The sequence below is a fragment of the Bombina bombina genome, chromosome 3 (genome assembly GCF_027579735.1).
Source record: "Bombina bombina isolate aBomBom1 chromosome 3, aBomBom1.pri, whole genome shotgun sequence".
Classification (NCBI taxonomy): domain Eukaryota; kingdom Metazoa; phylum Chordata; class Amphibia; order Anura; family Bombinatoridae; genus Bombina; species Bombina bombina.
In genome coordinates this window covers 843,422,521-843,434,052 of record NC_069501.1, presented here as the reverse complement: position 1 = coordinate 843,434,052, position 11,532 = coordinate 843,422,521, and positions in this window count along the sequence as shown.

Genomic DNA, 11,532 nt, shown 5'->3' with positions numbered 1-11,532 from the left:
AAACTGAATTGTGGGTGTGGTGAGGGGTGTATTTATAGGCATTTTGAGGTTTGGGAAACTTTGCCCCTCCTGGTAGGAATGTATATCCCATACGTCACTAGCTCATGGACTCTTGCTAATATGAAAGAAATGAATTTATCAGGTAAGTTCTTACATAAATTATGTTTTTCTTGTACCTTTTAAAACAAGCGCTCCTTTTGCCGTAACTCTGCCTGTGCTTTGTTTTTTGTTATGTGATGACGATGTGCAATGAGACCGTTTCAATTGGTCCCCCACTGGCTTCCCAACATACCCAATTACCGCCCACCTTTCAAAATGCACATGCGCGACTTTGGAAATATTACGGCCGCATCATATGCGCGTCCATGTAAAACGCATTCGCATTACCTTTTTTGAAGGCATCTAGAATTAAAAGTTAAATAACATACTCATTTGATACTTACTCTTAATTTTAAGAACGCTGATCGCTTTAAAAATATTGTTTTCTCTTGTAAGATGTATCGAGTCCACGGATTCATCCATACTTATGGGATATTCTCCTTCCCTACAGGAAGTGGCAGAGAGAGCACCCACAGCAGAGCTGTCCATATAGCTCCTCCCTTAGCTCCACCCCCCAGTCATTCTCTCTGCCTGCTAGGAAGGGAAAAGTGAGTGTGGTGACAAAAATGTTAGTTTTTATTTTCTCAAGCAAAAGTTTGTTATTTTAAATGGTACCAGTGAGTACTATTTACTCTCTGGTAGAAAAGGGATGAAGATTTCTGCAAGGAGGATGATGATCTTAGCATTTTGTAACTAAGATCCACTGCTGTTCTCACAAGGGCTGAAGAGTACAGGAAAACTTCAGTTGGGGGAACAGTTTGCAGGCTAAACTGCATTAAGGTATGTTCAGTCTATTTTTTTCTAGACATACTGTGTTATTTCTAGAAAAGGCTGGCAATATCCCCATGAGGGAAAGGTAAGCTGTATTCAGTAAAAGAGGAATCCAAGCTTGCATAAAGGGCTCATAGTTACTGGTGACACTGTTAGGAAAAAAGTTTTGTTTTAATTACAAATAAAACGTTTTTTGAGGGACTTTAAGGGGTCTTTGTGGCTTGTTTAAGGGTTATTAACCCACATGGCTAGTTTAAGAAACACTCTGTGGTGTTTTTTAGGCCCCATAACATCGAATGAAGGTGGGAGGGGCCTATTTTCAGTTGTACAGTTTATTTACCTCAGAAGCATCCAGCTACTTCTCCAGAGATTCCTGCTGTAAAGAGGTTTTTTCCCCACAAAGGTGGCAAGGTGCTGAACGTTATTTTACCGGTTTTGAAGTTTTTTCAATCCGGTTTTTACATTAAGGGGTTAATTGTTTATTTGCATAGTGGTGCAAAGTTACTAAGGCTTTATGATGCTACTGTAAAAATTTAGTTTTGTTTACTGCTTTTTTACACTGTTTTGCAGAGTTTGTGCAGCTTTTTTTCTCTTAAAGGCACAGTACCGTTTTTGTTTAAAGTGTTATTTTCTTTGATTAAAGTGTTTTCCAAGCTTGTTTGTTTCATTACTAGCCGGTTTAACATGTCTGACACCAAGGAAAATCCTTGTTCTATGTGTTTAGAAGCCATTGTGGAACCCCCTCTTAGAATGTGTCCCACTTGCACTAATATGTCTATAAATTATAAAGAGCATATTTTAGCACTTTAAAATATTGCAATAAATGATTCTCAATTAGAAGGAAATGAGGGATTAGCATCTAGCTCTCCCCAAGTGTCACAACCAGTAACGCCCGCACAAGTGACGCCAAGTACCTCTAATGCGTCAAATTCATTTACTTTACAAGACATGGCCATAGTTATGAATAAAACCCTCACAAAGGTTTTCTCTAAACTGCTTGGTTTACAAGGAAAGCGTGACAGCTCTGGGTTAAGAACAAATGCTGAGCCGTCTGACGCTTTAGTAGCCGTATCCGATATACCCTCACAATGTTCTGAAGTAGGGGTAAGGGATTTGTTATCTGAGGGAGAGATTTCTGATTCAGGAAAGACGCTCCCTCATACAGATTCTGATATGACGGCCTTTAAATTTAAGCTTGAACACCTCCGCTTATTGCTCAAGGAGGTATTAGCTATAGTGGTCCCAGAGAAATTGTGTAAAAATGGACAGATACTTAGAGGTTCCTGTTTACACTGATGTTTTTCCAGTCCCTAAGAGGATTGTGACTATTGTTACTAAGGAGTGGGATAGACCAGGTATTCCGTTCGCTCCCCCTCCTGTTTTTAAGAAAATGTTTCCCATATCTGACATCATACAGGACTCGTGGCAGACTGTTCCTAAGGTGGAGGGAGCTATTTCTACTCTTGCTAAGCGTACAACTATACCTATCGAAGACAGTTGTGCTTTCAAAGATCCTATGGATAAAAAATTAGAGGGTCTCCTAAAGAAAATTTTTGTTCATCAAGGTTTTCTTCTCCAACCTATTGCATGCATTGTTCCTGTAACTACTGCAGCTGCTTTCTGGTTTGAGGCTCTAGAAGAGGCTCTCCAGGTGGAGACTCCATTAGAGAATATTGTGGATAGAATTAAGGCCCTTAAGTTGGCTCATTCTTTCATTACAGATGCCGCTTTCCAAATGGCTAAATTAGCGGCAAAGAATTCAGGTTTTGCCATTTTAGCACGCAGGGCGTTATGGCTTAAGTCCTGGTCTGCTGATGTGTCATCAAAATCTAAGTTTTTGAACATCCCTTTCAAAGGAAAGACCCTATTCGGGCCTACACTGAAAGAAATTATTTCAGACATCATTGGAGGGAAAGGCCATGCCCTCCCTCAGGATAAAACAAATAATATGATGACCAAACAAAATAATTTTCGTTCCTTTCGGAACTTCAAAGGTCCCGCTTCAGCTTCCCCTGCAGCAAAGCAAGAGGGGAATTCTGTCCAATCCATGTCAGTCTGGAGACCTAACCAGGCTTGGAACAAAGGTAAACAGGCCAAGAAGCCTGCTGCTGCCTCTAAGACAGCATGAAGGGGTAGCCCCCGATCCGGGACCGGATCTAGTAGGGGGCAGACTCTCTCTCTTTGCTCAAGCTTGGGCAAGAGATGTTCACGATTCCTGGGCTTTAGAAATTGTGTCCCAAGGATATCTTCTGGACTTCAAAGACTCCCCCCCCAAGGGGGAGATTTCACATTTCTCAATTGTCTGCAAACCAGACAAAGAGAGAGGCGATCTTATGCTGTGTAGAAGACCTACATACCATGGGAGTGATCCGCCCAGTTCAAAGAGCGGAACAAGGGCTAGGTTTTTACTCCAACCTGTTTGTGGTTCCCAAAAAAGAGGGAACTTTCAGACCGATCTTGGATCTCAAAATTCTAAACAAATTCTTTCAAGATGGAGACTATTCGGACTATTCTTCCTCTGATCCAGGAGGGTCAATATATGACTACCGTGGATTTAAAGGATGCGTATCTACACATCCCTATTCACAGAGATCATTGTCAATTCCTCAGATTCGCCTTCCTGGACAGGCATTACCAGTTTGTGGCCCTTCCTTTCGGGTTGGCCACGGCTCCCAGAATTTTTACAAAGGTGCTAGGGTCCCTTTTGGCGGTTCTAAGACCATGGGGTATAGCACTGACGCCTTATCTAGACGACATCTTAATTCAGGAGTCGACTTTCCAGCTAGCCAAGTCTCACACGGACATCGTTTTTTCTTTTCTGAGATCTCACGGATGGAAGGTGAACATAAAAAAGAGTTCTCTCGTCCCTCCCACAAGAGTTTCCTTCCTAGGGACTCTGATAGACTCGGTAGAAATGAAAATATTTCTGACGGAGGTCAGAAAATCAAAACTTTTAATCACTTGCCGAGCTCTTCATTCCATTCCTCGGCCATCAGTGGCTCAGTGTATGGAGGTAATTGGACTCATGGTAGCGGCAATGGACATAGTTCCTTATGCCCGCCTACACCTCAGACCACTGCAACTATGCATGCTCAAACAGTGGAATGGGGATTATGCAGATTTATCTCCTCAACTGCATCTGGACCAAGAGACCAGAGATTCTCTTCTCTGGTGGTTGTCTCAGGACCACCTGTCTCAGGGAATGTGTTTCCGCAGGCCAGAGTGGCTCATAGTAACGACAGATGCTAGCCTGCTAGGCTGGGGTGCAGTCTGGAAATCCCTGAAAGCACAGGGCTTATGGTCTCGGGAGGAATCTCTCCTCCCGATAAACATTCTAGAACTGAGAGCGATATTCAATGCGCTTCAGGCATGGCTTCAGCTAGCTGCGGCCAAATTCATCAGATTTCAGTCGGACAATATAACAACTGTAGCCTATATCAATCATCAAGGAGGAACACAGAGTTCTCTAGCGACGATGGAGGTAACCAAAATAATCCGATGGGTGGAGGATCACTCTTGGCATCTCTCAGCAATCCATATCCCAGGGGTAGAGAACTGGGAGGCGGATTTCCTATGTCGTCAGACTTTTCATCCGGGGGAGTGGGAGCTCCATCCGGAGGTATTTGCCCAGCTGACTAAGCTATGGGGCACACCAGAATTGGATCTGATGACGTCCTGACAGAACGCCAAACTTCCTTGTTATGGGTCCAGGTCCCGGGATCCCCAGGCGGTACTGATAGATGCTCTAGCAGTGCCCTGGTCCTTCAATCTGGCTTATGTATTTCCACCGTTTCCTCTCCTCCCACGTCTGGTTGCCAGAATCAAGCAGGAGAGAGCTTTGGTGATTCTGATAGCGCCTGCGTGGCCACGCAGGACTTGGTATGCAGACCTGGTGGACATGTCATCTGTTCCACCGTGGACTCTGCCAATGAGGCAGGACCTTCTAATCCAAGGTCCATTCAAGCATCCAAATCTAACTTCTCTGCGTCTGACTGCTTGGAGATTGAACGCCTGATTCTATCAAAGCGTGGTTTCTCTGAGTTGGTCATTGATACCCTGATTCAGGCTAGAAAGCCTGTCACCAGGAAAATCTATCATAAGATTTGGCGCAGATATCTTTGTTGGTGTGAATCCAAGGGTTACTCATGGAGTAAGATTAGGATTCCTAGACGTTTGTCCTTTCTCCAAGAAGGATTGGAGAAGGGATTATCAGTTAGTTCCTTAAAAGGACAAATATCTGCTTTGTCTATTCTTTTATACAAACGTCTGGCAGATGTTCAAGCGTTTAGTCAGGCCTTGGTCAGGATCAAGCCTGTATTTAAACCTGTTGCTCCACCATGGAGCCTAAATTTGGTTCTTAATGTTCTTCAAGGGGTTCCGTTTGAACCTATGCATTCCATAGATATTAAGCTTCTATCTTGGAAAGTTTAGTTTTTAGTAGCTATCTCTTCGGCTCGAAGAGTTTCTGAGTTATCTGCTTTACAGTGTGACTCACCTTACCTAGTTTTCCATGCAGATAAGGTGGTTTTGCGTACCAAACCTGGGTTTCCTCCTAAGGTTGTTTCTAATAGGAATATCAATCAGGAGATTGTTGTTCCTTCTCTGTGTCCTAATCCTTCATCAAAGAAGGAACGTCTGTTGCACAATCTTGATGTGGTTCGTGCTTTAAAGTTCTACTTACAAGCAACTAAAGATTTCCGTCAAACATCTTCATTGTTTGTTGTTTATTCTGGTAAACGGAGAGGTCAAAAGGCTACGGCTACCTCTCTTTCCTTTTGGCTGAAAAGCTTCATCCGTTTGGCTTATGAGACTGCTGGCCAGCAGCCTCCTGAAAGAATTACTACTCATTCTACTAGAGCAGTGGCTTCCACATGGGCTTTTAAAAATTAGGCTTCTGTTGAACAGATTTGTAAGGCGGCGACTTGGTCTTCGCTTCATACTTTTTCCAAATTTTACAAATTTGATACTTTTGCTTCTTCGGAGGCTACTTTTGGGAGAAAGGTTCTACAAGCAGTGGTGCCTTCCATTTAAGGTACCTGTCTTGTCCCTCCCTTCATCCGTGTCCTAAAGCTTTGGTATTGGTATCCCATAAGTATGGATGAATCAGTGGACTCGATACATCTTAAAAGAGAAAACAGAATTTATGCTTACCTGATAAATTTCTTTCTCTTGCGATGTATCGAGTCCACGGCCCGCCCTGTCTATTTAAGACAGGTAGTATATTTTTATTTAAAAAACTTCAGTCACCACTACACACTATAGTTTCTCCTTTTTCTTCCTAGCCTTCGGTCGAATGACTGGGGGGGTGGAGCTAAGGGAGGAGCTATATGGACAGCTCTGCTGTGGGTGCTTTCTCTGCCACTTCCTGTAGGGAAGGAGAATATCCCATAAGTATGGATGAATCCGTTGACTCGATACATCACAAGAGAGAGAAGCATAAATTCTGTTTTTTGCAGCAGACGGATTGATCAAACGATCACTGAAACGCTACAAAAGAATAAATTGACTGATTCATTCTTACAATATGTATCCATGGAGTTTTTTTTGCGCATGCACGAAATACAGCAAGTAAAAAGTTATGCGCATGCGCGATAGGACGAGACGAACGAGAACGCGCAGGAAGGTACACGTAAGAGCGAGTGGGACCGATCTTACGTGTAATGTACAGAGATACAGAAATGGTCGGGTGGGAGGAGTAACAACGGAATCTGGTAGGCAATTTATGATATAAATAACTTTAAAATCATCATAATTTTAAAAAAAAATAATTAGCGACTATAAATATCTCATATACGGTAATCGTTAACATTAATGCAGAGGCTGTAAATTTATTTTTCCTTTAAGATTACTGAAACGGTAGCATTTTTTGGTACCTGGTACAATGGAATTTTAAATGAGGAGTTTAGCCCCTTCTGAAAGTCCGTCAAGAGAATAGGCTTCCCTGATATCATCCAGGCTAAGAGAGTTTGAGACATAATGAGATTGTGAAAGTTCCCGTTGGGGTCTGTAAGAAGATCTTGAGAATGAGGTAGGAGAGGAGGAAAGTATTATTATTATTATTATCAGGTATTTGTAGAGCGCTATCAGATTCCGCAGCACTAAGGTAAGACATTTCCAGAAGAGAAGGGTACCAAGGTTGAGTTGGCCAAAGGGGGGTGATTATCAGTAGTGATAGTTGGTCCCTCTGAATAATCAAAATAGTTCTCGCAATCATTGGAAAAATAAGAGAAGGCATAGGTGCCTAGAGGGGGCCAATTCTGAAGAAAGGCATCTGTCGCTTTGGCTTCTGTATCTGGACGCCAACTGAAATATGGGCGAAATTGGAAGTTCAAACAAGAGGCAAATAAATACATAGAAAAAAGGACCTCTCAAATTCTAAAGAGAAAGAAAAATATTTTGATTCAACTTCCAAGCGCTCGCATCTCTCAGAAAACGAGATCCCCCAGTCTGCTGAAGTGTTGAAGAGGCCTGGAATATATTCCGCTTTGGTCGATATATTTTTGTCTAGGCAAAGGTAAATAAACTCCTTGGTGGTGATCGAAAGATTTCTGGATTTGGTACCTCCCAGGTGATTTAAGTAACAAACTGCAGAAACGTTGTCCATACGAAGGAGAATGGATATTGGGGCAGAAATCTTTGAAAAACTGTTGACTCCAAAGGAACCTGCCAAAAGTTACAGACAACTTACATGTTGTTTCTTTTCTCCAAGAGACCATTTGCCTCCGGTGATGCAAGGTCGCAACGGGCACCCCAACAGGAACCGCTCACGTGTGATTCTATCACTAGATCGGGAGAACTCCTGAAGATGGCTCTTCCATAACGGGCTTCTATGTTTGTTAGCCACCATAGAAGTTCTTTTTTTGCTTCTGATGATAGAGGAATAAAATGATTGTAGAAAAGGCCTTTTTGCTATTAAAAGATTTTTAAGCATTGAAGTAATCAATAATCTAAGGGAGCAGGAAAAATAGCCTGAATAGAGGATGAGAGTAACCCTACTATTCTGGCTATTGACCTGGTGGAAACTAGATGTTTTGTTAATAATTTGGCTATTTCTTTTTTGATATTCTTAAATTTTTGAATTGGAAGGCTGAGAGTTGAATTAATTTATTTATTTGGAAACCCAAAAAAGATAAGAGAATTTGAGGGAATTAGAATCAATGTTTCTTTGTTAATTAAAAATCTCAAATTTTCTAAGAGAGAGATGGTTGTGTTTAGTTGTTCTTTTAACAGAACGGGATTCTGGTTCATGATGAGAATGTGGTCCAGATAAATAATGATCTGAATTCCTCTCATTCTCAACCAAGAAACTACTGCTTTCAGGAGTTTTGTGAATATCCAAGGTGCAGAGGAAAGGCCAAAAGGAAGGCAGGTAAAACTCCAAAATTGGTCTTTCCAATTGAAGGTTAGATATTTCCAATGGGATTGATTTATAGGAATAGTGAAATAAGCATCTGATAGGTCTAATCTTATTAACCAATCGTTGTCTATTAAACATTCCCTGAGAAGGTGGATACCCTCCATTTTGAAATGATGATAAGCAACAAAAGAGTTCAGAGTTTTTAAATTTATCACAGGACGAAACTAACCGTTTTTTATTTTTGACTAGAAACAAATTGCTTAGAAAAAGTGTTATGAATATTACCTTTATCTATAAAAGTATATTATGTGAAATGGTGCAATTTTTAATGACACACTTTTTAGAACTTATTAAAGATAAACAAAAATCTGAATCCTTTTAGTTGCTATCTGTCTATTAATTATACCGACACCAGATGAATAACAAAAAAATTTATCTTTATTGAAAGATTTCAATTGGAAAAATATTTAGCATTTAATAGTAACTTAAGCAATCAAAATAATACAGAGAAATAAACTACAGTCCTATAATAATCAATTAAAGCGATAATAATGCAGAGATAAAACTATAAAGATGATTGAATTATATTTTCAAAACAACACAAAAATTGGCAAGATGATAGGCACCAAATATTTGATTATAAGGTAATTGCAGAGAATCAGGTAAATTAATAATTATGACAGTCAGATAATAATTTATCATAATTCCTGTTTCACCCGATGTTATTGTCAACAAATAAGACCAGGTGGTAGGAATTTTTAAAAGGAAAACACCAGGCTATAAAGCAATTAATTAATTTACCTGATCAAATAGACAACGGTATTTTACATAAATGTAAAGTGTAAATCTTAATGACATTAACATTTATAGTGACTCAATTTCATACATCACCAAAGTAATAAATTCCCCCTTTTCAGACAGGAATCAAACTGTCAGGTCGTAGGTCTGTCCAAGTGGGCTAAACTAGCCTCAGCAGTTATAATCCAATAATCTCGGACCTCTGTAGTTGATTAGCAAATTACCAACTCCATATATTATGTGACCAGTTCCAAAACACAGGAAAACGACCCCCACCCATTAGGCTAGACCCTATATATTCCCATTCTCTCATCTAGGAGGAGTCATTAATTATAATATTTTAATCATTAATTAACGTAAAATTAATTAGATTAAATATTATTGTTCTAACAGTAGATGGCTCTCGCATATAGGGTAAAAATATTAGAAAAATACTTGTTATATTTATGTTTACCCCAACATTCCTAGACTACAATCAAGGTTATAAACTGCACTTATTTACAGAAATAAGCGACTAGCTGGGGCCTAAGCAAGTAAACTACCTTGAATAATGGAAAACATATTGATATGAAACTTCTCAGTCAGCAAGACTGAGGAAAACAAAATACAATGTCATAATAGTTGAGCCCTGTTTAGACTTAAATAAAAAAAAAACAACATGGAGTCTGTTCTGTCATGAAAAATTCATGACATATTCCCCCTCATCTAGACTATCTTACTTCGACTAGGATGGATGAGATTAGTCTAGATCACTGTCTTATATGGGCGATTATTATGGTCAACCATCTGAAGACTAAGAGGAGGGTATTTTCCCCTCTTGAAATTCTTATACCATAGAATCATTAACCCACAATTCAAAATTACAATGAATATATCAAAAATGGACATTATTGCACCCATCTTCTAGTTCCAAATTTTAAAAGGAGACATCCAGCCACTAAATGTAGGATACATGAAATCAAAAATAGATGTCATCTTTGCGGATGTTCATCTTTACAGTATGATTAGGTTTATGATTAAGGAGATACATTAACTCAGCATCTATAGGAATCTCATGGCCTTGGAAGGCATCTACCACTTCTACTTCACCATCTAATACTGAAGACTCAATATAAAAAAGAGTAATATCACCAATGGTAACAAGGTGATCTTTAGGTACCTGTATGAGCATCACATTATAAGGTATTGTTATTGTATAAACTCCACCATGCATTATGTAAGTAACAGTCATATTCTTCAGATTTGTACTCACTAACCACTTATATTTTACCAACACAGCTATAGTTTGAGCAAAGTCATCAGTCTTAGTCATAGTCACTTCACATTGTTCCTGAACCTGTGACATAAACCTGACACCACATAGTGCTTTTGAAGCATCATTTAGGAAAGGTTTACCAGGGCATAAATAATTATGATCCTTAAACTTAACACAAGTTTCAAGTTTGGGAACCAAATACGGGCTAGATGTACGGGATTGATATGCCACCACACTTGGGGTTTGGATTTGCACATGTATATTATTTTTCCAAGTACCCACATTATGTACAACTTTCAATTGATAAATATCATTAAATGACATGTGGCACCTTTATTAGAAAACAAAGTTCCTTGTTTTGTGGATCAATGTAGAGTGGCAAAGCAGAACCAGCATCAAAAGCAATGTTTATTTGCATTTCATCAACATCCTTTCCATAAGCTCTTAAAAGCATTGTTTTTATAATTTCCTTGTTGACAAAATATAATGGAATACGTCCCTCAACAAGAGCCTCAATTCCACTTTGGATCTCTCATAACCAGTTTCCTGTAAAATACACCACTGGGTCCAAAAAACGGAACAGTTCATTCTGAATTAGTTTGTCCTTATATTGGACCTTTATAGCTTGGATGGAAAGACCTGAATGCAAATTAGTGGTCACAACAGTATCATTAACAATCTACATCATATCTGACAAACTCTCCTTTTGTTTCTTTAAAACCTCCATCATGGTTGCCATCTGTTCACGAAAAATTGACATTTCATGATTAAAATTACTGATGGAAATTGAATTAGACACAGCCGCAGCAGTAACAGCTGAAAAACCGATGACGGATGTTGCAACTAGTCCAGCAATAACTCCAGGTGAACGTTTGGTACGTGATTGCACATTGTAAGATCCACCAGGAAAAGACTTCTGCAACTGCCCCAACATTTCCTTAGTAGTAGACTGGATCCTTATTTTCGCTTTCAGACAATTTTTTACTCAACATATCCACCTCAGCTGATACAATAGTAAATTCAGCATTCTGCTGAACATATTTGTCAGCCCAAAATTCTTGCAAAGGAAACAATATTGGCCATATATTATATATCAATTTATTTATCTCATTAGAGCCCTTAGCATTTGCCAATTCTAACAATTTTGCCATATAACCATCAGGGTTATCACACAAAATATATTTTGGGTCACGGATCATTGCCTTTAAACCCAAATACCAATTATCAAAAGAATCCTTTGATTTAACTTTCC